A 10,803-nucleotide genomic window follows, 5' to 3' on the forward strand; every position below is an offset into this window, starting at 1 on the left:
GGCTGAAAACTTAGGTCGCACCCTCTGTTTACCCCACTGACTCTTGTCCGCTTAAACCGAGCTCAGTGCATATTAAGCTGTCCTCGGCTACCAGTGGCCAAGCTACGCCCTGTGCGCTAATGTAACCCTTGGCACTCTTAGGCCGTTGGTTCACTGATTAGTTTACATGGCATAATACCATCCTTTCAAGCATACACATTAGGGAACCCTTAGTCCCATTACAGATACACAACCAGGTGCAGTTTTCTTACCTTTAGTCTCTGCGTTCACTGGCTACGAGCGACGCTCCTCAAGCACTATCCGTTCTCGAGCCCTAGCTTTAACACCTAGTCACAACCAAGGTATAGGGTTCCATTAATATTCAAATAAGGGTTTTCGGATACAATCCTAGCTTCCAGCACATTGAATTCCACCAAGCACGGTGGGGAAATCGATCCCGATCACCCTAGACTACATACTCGTGCCTAAAATCCCCAAATGTTGAAGAGAGAACCTAAGGGCTGTGGCCCTTGAAACCTAGCCGTGGCCCTGCCCTAAAACAGATCCAAGGCCATCCCTGGAAGTAGGCACCCGCCGCGACCCTTCCCTTGGGCACCGCAGCACTCCCCTTGGCTCCTTTGCATCCTAGGGCCGCAGCGTTCTAGAACAGAGCCGCGACCCTTCCCTTCGTTCCCAGAAAACCCACCATTTCCAACATCTAAACCTCATCCAAAACCATCCCAAAGCTCCCTAATTCAAAACCCATTAATCACAACACTTTTATCATGACTCTAACAATATATCCCAAGAGAAATCCAGCCCAAAAACCTACTAAAATCCCATTTTCAATTTCTGAAACTCAAGAACTCAAAACACCTAAACCAGTCATACAAAACTAGAATTTAAACTTTCAAATCACGAATTGGAGCTTACCTCTTCTACTGAACCACTTCCTTGACAAATTCCTAAGCTAAAACCCAAGCTCTCAACTTCAATTCAGCCCTTAAACAAAAAAATCATAAATACCTTAATACTCAGCCAAAAACTCAGAATTCAAACCCTAAAAACACAGTTCAATTCTCACCTTTGCCTTGGTGGAGTGTTCCTTGGATAATTCTTGAGCTAATCTTCCAAATCCCCACTTCAATCCTCTGAATTCCCAGCTCAATCCCCTAAATTCTCAGTGTTTTGTGTTTTTTCCTTGAAAGAGAGAGAGAAAGAAGAAGTCGGTCTATTTTTGTTCCACTAGCTTCTGTTTTGGCTAAGTCTAACTTTGGTTACTTAGGTCAATCCCGAGGCTCGGGGTGCCGGAAACATCCCCGAGGGCAAAACGGTAAAATTCCCCAAAATTCCCGCCTAAACTTCCTAACCTTAAATATATCTCCATATATTTATTTCCATAACTCGATAGTCTAAAAAATTACCCGATACCTAAATTACCCCTGACTTGCTCAAAGTCAAATACTAAGCCCCGTTGTGACATTTCCCGCTATCTAGCTCCCTAGGATTGCCTCAAGTCGCACGCTGCAGATTTACACACATAATAATGTGGTTCTCACAATTATAACATTTAATCACAATTTAACATTCATATAGTCAAACAGACATACTTAACATATAATCATGTATTTAATCAATTAATTCCCACATAGACCAATTATGCTCTCCCGGCACACTAATCAAGGCCCTTAAGTCATATTAGTGATTTTGGGTTGTTACAACTATCCCCTCCTACTGAGAATTTCGTCCTCGAAATTTACCTGAATAGCTCGATATATTGATTCCACATCGTTGACTCTAACTCCCAGGTCGCTTCCTCGACCTTGCTATTTCTCCACAACACTTTAACTAACGAAATTGTCTTATTTCGTAAGACTTTGTCCTTCCGATCCAAAATATGGACTGGTCGCTCTTGATAGGACAAATCTGTCTGTAACTCTAAGTCCCCATACCTCAGTACATGCATTATATCTAAAACATACTTCTGTAACATGGAGACATGGAATACATTGTGAACCCCTGACAACGACGGTGGCAAGGCCAACCTATAAGCCTCCTGTCCAATCATCTCTAGGATCTCGAAAGGCCGAACAAACCGAGGGCTCAACTTGCCCATTACTCCAAACCTCTTCACCCCTCTCAGTGGTGAAACTCGCAGAAACACGTGGTCCCCAACCTGGAACTCCACGTCCCTACGCTTAGGATCAACGTAGCTTTTCTGTCTACTTTGTGACGCAAGCATTCTAGCTCGAATCTTCTAAGTCTTCTGAACCATATCTGGCCCTAAGTACCTCCTCTCACCCATCTCATCCCAATGTATGGGTGACCTACATTTTCTACCATATAACATCTCGTAAGGAGCCACCCCAATCATGGACTGATAACTGTTGTTATATGAGAATTCAATCAATGGTAAGTACTTACTCCAAGACCCCTCGAAATCAATCACACACACCCTAAGCATGTCCTCCAATACCTGAATCGTCCTTTCAGACTATCCATCAGTCTGAGGATGAAAAGTTGTGCTAAATTTCAACTAAGTCCCCATAGCTCTTTGCAGAGCTCCCCAAAACTTAGGGGTAAAGATGGGTCTCGATCAGACACAATAGATTTTGGAACCCCATGGAGACGAACTATCTCCCTCACATACAACTCTACATACTCTTCCACTGTATAGGTCGATTTCACTGGTAGGAAATGAGCTGACTTGGTGTATCTTTCTACTATCACCCACACCGAGTCACAAAGTCCCACTGTTCTGGGTAGTCCTCCCACAAAATCCATCGTGATGTCCTCCCACTTCCATTCTGGGATACCCAAAGGCTGAAGCAATCCCGCTGGTCACTGATGCTCAGCCTTTACCTGCTAACATGTCAAACATCTAGACACATACTCTACCACATCCTTCTTCATCCCGGGCCGCCAGTATAATTTCCATAGATCCTGATATATCTTCGTGGTTCCTGGGTAAAGCAAGTATGGTGTAGTGTGAGACTCATCCAGTATCTCCTGTCTGATCCCCTCATCTGTTGGAACACAAATCCGCCCCTGATATCAAAGCATGCCAGTCTCAAAGACGGAATAATCCTTAGTTGTCCCCGCTAAAACATGCTACCTAACTTCCTGCAACTGTGCATCCACCATTTATCCCTCCTTAATCCTCTCTAACAGAGTTGACTGCAGGGTGATATTGGCTAATTGGCCCACCACTAGCTCTATTCTTGCTCTGGTCATTTTATCAGCTAACTCCCTCGAGATCTGGGTGAAGCTATACAACTGCCCTGGGCCCCTCCTACTCAACGCATCTGCCACCACATTGGCCTTCCCAGGGTGATAAAGGATATCACAATCATAATCCTTAACCAGCTCCAACCAACGCCTCTACCTCATGTTCAGATCTTTCTGAGTGAAGAAATATTTCAAACTCTTGTGGTCAGTGTATATCTCGCACTTTTCCCCATACAGATAATGCCGCCAAACCTTTAGTGCGAATACCACTACCGCCAGTTCAAAATCATGAGTGGGATACCGCTGTTCATACTCCTTCAGCTGCCGAGATGCGTAGGCTATAACTTTCTCATTCTACATCAGCACGCAGCCTAAACCCATCCTCGATGCATCACCGTAAACCACAAACTTTCCTTCCTCTGAAGGAAGACTCAGCACAGGTGCAGAAATAAGCCATCGCTTCAACTCTTGAAAACTGTTCTCACACTTCTCTGACCAAACAAACTTATGATTCTTCCTCGTCAACTATGACATTGGTGAAGAAATCTTTGAGAACCCCTCTATGAACCGTCTGTAATAACCTGCCAACCCAAGGAAACTCTGCACCTCCGAGGCGTTCCTTGGCCTCAGCCAATCCCTTATTGCCTCCACCTTGGATGGATCTACCTTAATCCCTTCTGCTCCAACTATATGCCCAAGAAAAGTCACCTCTGGCAACCAAAACTCACACTTCTTAAACTTGGCATACAACTGATGCTCCCTTAACCTTTGTAAAACCTGTCAAAGATGTTGCACATGCTCTGCCTCTGAACTAGAGTATACCAAGATGTCGATGAAGACAATGACTAACTGACTAAGAAGTCTTTGAACACCCTGTTCATCAAATCCATAAAAGCTGCCGGGGCATTGGTCAAACCGAAAGACATGACCAAGAACTCATAGTGCCCATATCGTGTCCGGAAGGCTGTCTTTGGTATATCCTCATCTTTGATCCTCAACTGGTGATAACCAGATCGTTGATCAATCTTTAAGAACACCGTCTTCCCCTGCAACTGATCAAACAAGTCATCAATCCTTGGTAGAGGGTACTTATTCTTTATGGTCAACTTGTTCAATTCTCTGTAGTCTATACACATCCTCAGAGTCCCATCCTTCTTCTTAACAAACAACACTGGAGTGCCCCATGAAGAATAACTAGGCCTGATGAATCCCAAATCCAGAAGCTCCTATAACTCTATCTTTAATTGCTTCAACTCAGCTGGAGCCATCCTATACGGTGCCTTTGATATTGGTTCTGTCCCTGGTGACAACTCAATCTCAAACTGAATTTCCCTACGCGGCGGCAACCTTTGTAGATCTTTAGGAAATACATCCAAAAAGTCACACACCAATCTGGTCTCTTCCGGCCCTGCCGGCATAACCCTAGTAGTATCCACCACACTGGCCAGAAAACCTATGCATCCTCCCTGTAACAAGTCTCTGGCTCTCAACGCTGAAATCATGGGTACGCGGGGTCTAGACACCGCTTCCACAAAGACAAAAGGATCCTCACCCTCGGGCTCAAAAGTTACCATCTTCTTCCTGCAGTCAATAGTAGCCCCATATCTGACCAACCAGTCCATCCCCAAAATCATGTCAAAATCCTCCATGTCTAACTCGATCAAATCCACTGAAAGTTCCCTGCTATCAACCATCACTGGATATGCCCTAATCCATCTTTTAGAAACTACTAGTTCCCCTGTAGGCAATAAAGTTCCAAACCCTGCAGTCCGATACTCACTAGGTCTACACAGTATATTAATCACCTTACTAGAAACAAAGGAATGTCTAGCACCAGAATCAATCAATATAGTAAAAGGAGAGCCAGCGCTAGAAAGCTGACCTGTCACTACCGAGGGACTAGCCTCGGCCTCTGCCTGAGTCAAGGTGAATACTCGAGCTAGAGTCAAGCTATCCACCTTCCCTGCTTCACCTTTCTTCAATGTTGGGAAATCTTTCCTGAGATGCCCTACTATTCTGCACACAAAGCAAGCCTTGGCCCGACACTCGCCCAAATGGCGTCTTGTACACCTCAAGCACTCTGGATAGGTCCGCCATGTCTCGCCGCCACCTTGACGGCCACCCTGACCACCCTGAGCCCTCCTATCAGGACCAGCAGCGGTCGAAGTGTTAGGAGCCTTTCCCTTGAAGTCACTGGGGCCTCCGCCCCTACCTGTCCCTGAATAAGGAGGCACCACTCTGCGGCCTTCACGCCTCACCGCACTTTCCCTCCAAATCTTGTTCTTCGCTTCCTCTGCGGTAAGAGCCTTCTCAATGGCCTGGGCATAAGTTGTTCCTCCAGGTACCGTTGTGATCCCGACATCCCAGGCTATCATAGCATTAAGCCCCCTGATAAATCTGTCTTGCCTAGTAGCATCAGTAGGCACAAGATCTGGTGCAAACTTTGTAAGCTTGTCAAATTTTAGGGCATATTCAGTAACAGTCATATTGCCCTGCACCAAACCCACAAACTCATTAACTTTTGCTGCCCTGACGATGACATTGTAGTATTTCTGGCTAAACAAGTCTTTGAAACCTTCCCAACTCAAACCAGTAACATCCCTGGTCTGCGATGCCACTTCCCACCAGATGCGGGCATCTTCTCTCAACATATACATGGCACAGGCCACTCTATCATGCCCCTCTATCCTCATGAAATCAAGGATAGTAGTAATCATAGCCAGCCATTGCTCGGCCTTTAGTGGATCAGGTCCCCCTTCAAAGATTGGAGGTTGCTACTTCCTGAACCGCTCATATAATGGCTCCCACCTGTTCCCAACCTCCCCAGACTGCACAGTTGGTACCACTGCAGGTGGTACAATAGGGGCAGCGCTCCCTGGTGGAGCCTACTGTCGCAACAAGCGAATCTATTCATCCTGGCTCTGCAATCGAGCCTGCATATCTGCCATAATCTGTTGCCAATTCTCAGGGACTGGCAGAGGAATCTGGCCCTGGTCATCACCCCCAGTCCCAGACCTAGTGCCGGCTAGTCGTGTAGATTTTCTTGGACGCATAGCTATCCAAGTCAATCTGCAATCAACGACTCGACAGTCAGACCATGATGACAGGGTAAAAGAAAAATTCTCCAAAATCTACCAATGGAACATAACCAATCACAAACAATCAACATATAGGCATCCATCCACATGCACCAGCTGCTAATAAGCATGCCTTTAATCTCATCATACAATAGCTATGAAACAAACATTCATCCATACACAATATACAATTAATCACCCAAATATTCATTTACATGCACGACAATGCTAATAAACATGCCTCAATATTCTCACACAACAGTCAAGGGCCAAGCCCTATCAGTATCTCATGCTTCCTATTAATCCAGTAACAACAACATTTATAATTAACTTCAGGCATATAAACATATAAGCACATATACACATTACCAAACCCTGAATTGAGCTTGTCTCTAGCAGCGAATGTACATGTCCAGCCAATATGTGGAACCCTTAAACCTAGGACGCTCTGATACCAAGTTGTAACATCCTGGATAACCAAGACTGCTACACTATGTACTTATAAAAGTGCAAGACTTGCTAATCAATTCATTAATTTAAAAACGTGTCACTAAACATGTATGAGCTAGGGTTAAAAAGGTTTTGGTCACAAGTTACATTTTATATAATTAAACAGTTATATACATGGGATCCCAAAAGAAACAGAGTTTAAAAGTTGAATTACAGACTCTCCAAAACACAAACAACTGTCAGCCATACTAAGGCAAAATGAACATTTCTGGGTCTCGCATCCCTGCCTAAACCCCAGTCGTGGCAGCTGGTCATGTACATTCCGTTCGCAGAGCTCTCCAAATCAGGGCTGATCAAGTTTGCCCTTGCCTTTACGTGCACCACGTAGCACCCGTGAGCCAAGGCCCAGCAAGAAAACATAATGTGCAACACAAACAATAATAACAAATAGTCAATTCACTAAGCGTGACCTTCCATCAAATAATCCACATTAACCGTTCCGCATATACTAAGATTCAAGGATGCAACTAATCACATATAACATTCAAGTCCCATAATAACTAGATCACATAATAATTAGGGCCGACAACTTAGGCCGCACCCTCTGTTTACCCCACTGACTCCTGCCCGCTTAAACCGAGCTCAGTGCATATTAAGCTGTCCTCGGCTACCAGTGGCCAAGCCGCGCCCTGTGCGCTAGTGTAACCCTTGGCACTCTTAGGCCGTTGGTTCAATAATTAGTTTTCATGGCATAATACCATCCTTTCAAGCATACACATTAGGGAACCCTTAGTCCCATTATAGATACACAACCAGGTGCAGTTTTCTAACATTTAGTCTCTGCGTTCACTGACTACGAGCGACGCTCTTCAAGCACAATCCGTTCCCGAGCCCTAGCTTTAACACCTAGTCACAACCAAGATATAGGGTTCCATTAATATTCAAATAAGGGTTTTCGGATAAAATCCTAGCTTCCGGGACATCTAATTCCACCAAGCATGGTGGGGAAATCGATCCCGATCACCCTAGACTACATACTCGTGCCTAAAATCCCCAAATATTGAAGAGAGAACCTAAGGGCTGCAGCCCTTGAAACCTAGCCGCGGCCCTGCCCTAAAACAGTTCCAAGGCCATCCCTGGAAGCAGACACGCGTCGCGGCCCTGCCCTTAGGCGCTGCGGCGCTCCCCTTGGCCGAGCCTCCTTGGCTCCTTTGCATCCTAGGGCCGCAGCGCTCTGGAATAGAGCTACAGCCATTCCCTTCATGCCCAGAAAACCCACCATTTCCAACATCTAAACCTCATCCAAAACCATCCCAAAGCTCCCTAATTCAAAACCCATTAATCACAACACTTTTATCATGACTCTAACAATATATCCCAAGAGAAATCCAGCCCAAAAACCTACTAAAATCCCATTTTCAATTTCTGAAACTCAAGAACTCAAAACACCAAAACCAATCATACAAAACTAGAATTTAAACTTTCAAATCACGAATTGGAGCTTACCTCTTCTGCTGAACCACTTCCTTGACAAATTCCTGAGCTAAAACCCAAGCTCTCAGCTTCAATTCAGCCCTTAAACAACAAAATCATAAATACCTTAATACTCAGCCAAAAACTCAGAATTCTAACCTACAAACACAATTCAATTCTCACCTTAGCCTTGGTTGAGTGTTCCTTGGATAATTCTTGAGCTAATCTTCCAAATCCCCACTTCAATCCTCTGAATTCCTAGCTCAATCCCCTAAATTCTCTGTGTTTGTGTTTTTCCTTAAGAGAGAGAGAGAAAGAAGAAGTCGGTCTATTTTTGTTCCACTAGCTTCTGTTTTGGCTATGTTTAACTTTGGTTACTTAGGTCAATCCCGAGGCTCGGGGTGCCGGAAACGTCCTCGATGGCAAAACGGTAAAATTCCCCAACATTCCCGCCTAGACTTCCTAACCTTAAATATATCTCCATATATTTATTTCCATAACCCGATAGTCTAAACAACTACCCGATACCTAAAATACCCCTGACTTTCTCAAAGTCAAATACTAAGCCCCGTTGTGACATTTCCCGCTATCTAGCTCCCTAGGATCGCCTCAAGTCGTACGCTGCAGATTTACACACATAATAATGTGGTTCTCACAATTATAACATTTAATCACAATTTAACATTCATATATTCAAACAGGCATACTTAACATATAATCATGTATTTAATCAATTAATTCCCACATGGACCAATTATGCCCTCCCGGCACACTAATCAAGGCCCTTAAGCCATATTAGTGATTTTGGGTCTTTACAAGATATGTGTTCTATTAGACACTTCTATGAGGCGAGAGATTTTGGATGAATCTCATACTACACCTTACTCTTTGCATCTAGGCACCACAAAGATGTATCAGGATGTGAGATCATTGTATTGGTGGTCGGGGATGAAGGGAGATGTAGTGGAATATGTGGCTAAGTGCTTGACATGTCAATAGGTCAAGGCTGAGCATCAGAGGCCGACAGGGTTATTGTAGCCTCTGGATATCCCAAAGTGGAAATGGGAGGACATCACGATGGATTTCGTGGTGGGGTTACCCAGGACTGTTGGTCAGCATGATTCTATTTGGGTTATAGTGGATCGCTACACCAAGTCAGCTCACTTCTTGTCAGTGAGGACTACATATACAGTTGATCAATATGCAGATCTCTATGTGAAAGAGATCATGCACCTTCATGGAGCGCCGAGGTCGATTGTGTCAGATCGTGACCCTACTTTTACTTCCAAGTTATGGGGAAGTTTACAGAAGGCCATGGGAACACAGTTGAAGTTCAGTACTACTTATCATCCTCAGACAGATGGGAAATCTGAGAGGACGATCCAGATATTGGAAGACATGTTGCGAGCATGTGTGCAAGACTTTGGTGGATCTTGGAGTAAGTATCTACCTTTGATAGAGCTTTCCTACAACAACAGTTATCAGTCTACTATTGGAGTTGCACCTTATGAGATGTTGTATGGTAGGAAGTGCAGATCTCCCATTCATTGGGATGAGATAGGTGAAAGGAGATACTTAGGTCCTGAGGCAGTTTAGAGGACCAGTGAGGCCATTGAGAAGATCGGAGCTCGGATGCTCGCTTCTCAAAGTAGTCAGAAAAGTTATGCAGATCCCAAGCGTAGGAACGTGGAGTTCCAAGTGGGAGACTATGTCTTCCTTAGAGTCTCGCCATGGAAAGGGGTGAGAAGGTTTGGGAAGAAGGGCAAGCTGAGCCCTAGATTTGTAGGTCCATTTGAGATCCTGGAGAGGATTGGTCAGGTGGCTTACAGGTTGGCCCAACCTCCGGCGTTGTCAGCCGTGCATAACGTGTTTCACGTTTCAGCTCTCTGGAGGTATGTTCTGATGTGACTCATATTTTGAGCTATGAAGATCTGGAGCTTGAGGCAGATCTCTCCTTTGAGGAGCAGCCAGTCCAGATACTTGACAGAAAGGACAAGGTCCTTAGGAATAAGTCGATACCTTTGGTTAAGGTATTGTGGAGGAACAGCAAGGTCAAGGAAGCAGCCTGTGAGCTGGAATCAGGTATGCAGAGTCAGTATCCCGAGCTGTTCAGGTAAATTTCAAGGATGAAATTTCTATAAGGAGGGGATAGATGTAATGCCCCGAAATCTCTAATGCGGTTTAATGGCTGGATTAGTAGGTCGGGAGGGCCATGATTACTTTATTATGCCATTAAATGATTATATGCATGTTTATGTGAGTTATATTATAATATGATGTTAAATGCATGCATGTGGGTCCACATTTGATTATAAGGATATTTTGGTAATTTGGCCCGTTGAGGGCATGTTTGTATATTTTGGTGCATGTTTGTGATTAATTGTTGAGGCCACATTATAATGTGGATTTGTTCGAGCTATTCGGCATGAGACGATCTTTGAATATAAACTGTCGGTTTGGTCATAACAGGCTTAAGCTCGGGGCTCGGAGTGAGTCTCGGGTGATTTTAATGGTTAGAGTGTTGCCGTGAATTAAAGGGTAAAGGGATATGAATTATTGGTATTTGAGAATATCGAGACTAGCGGGAATTGGAGGG

Source organism: Humulus lupulus, chromosome 4 (genome assembly GCF_963169125.1).
Source record: "Humulus lupulus chromosome 4, drHumLupu1.1, whole genome shotgun sequence".
Taxonomy (NCBI): Eukaryota; Viridiplantae; Streptophyta; class Magnoliopsida; order Rosales; family Cannabaceae; genus Humulus; species Humulus lupulus.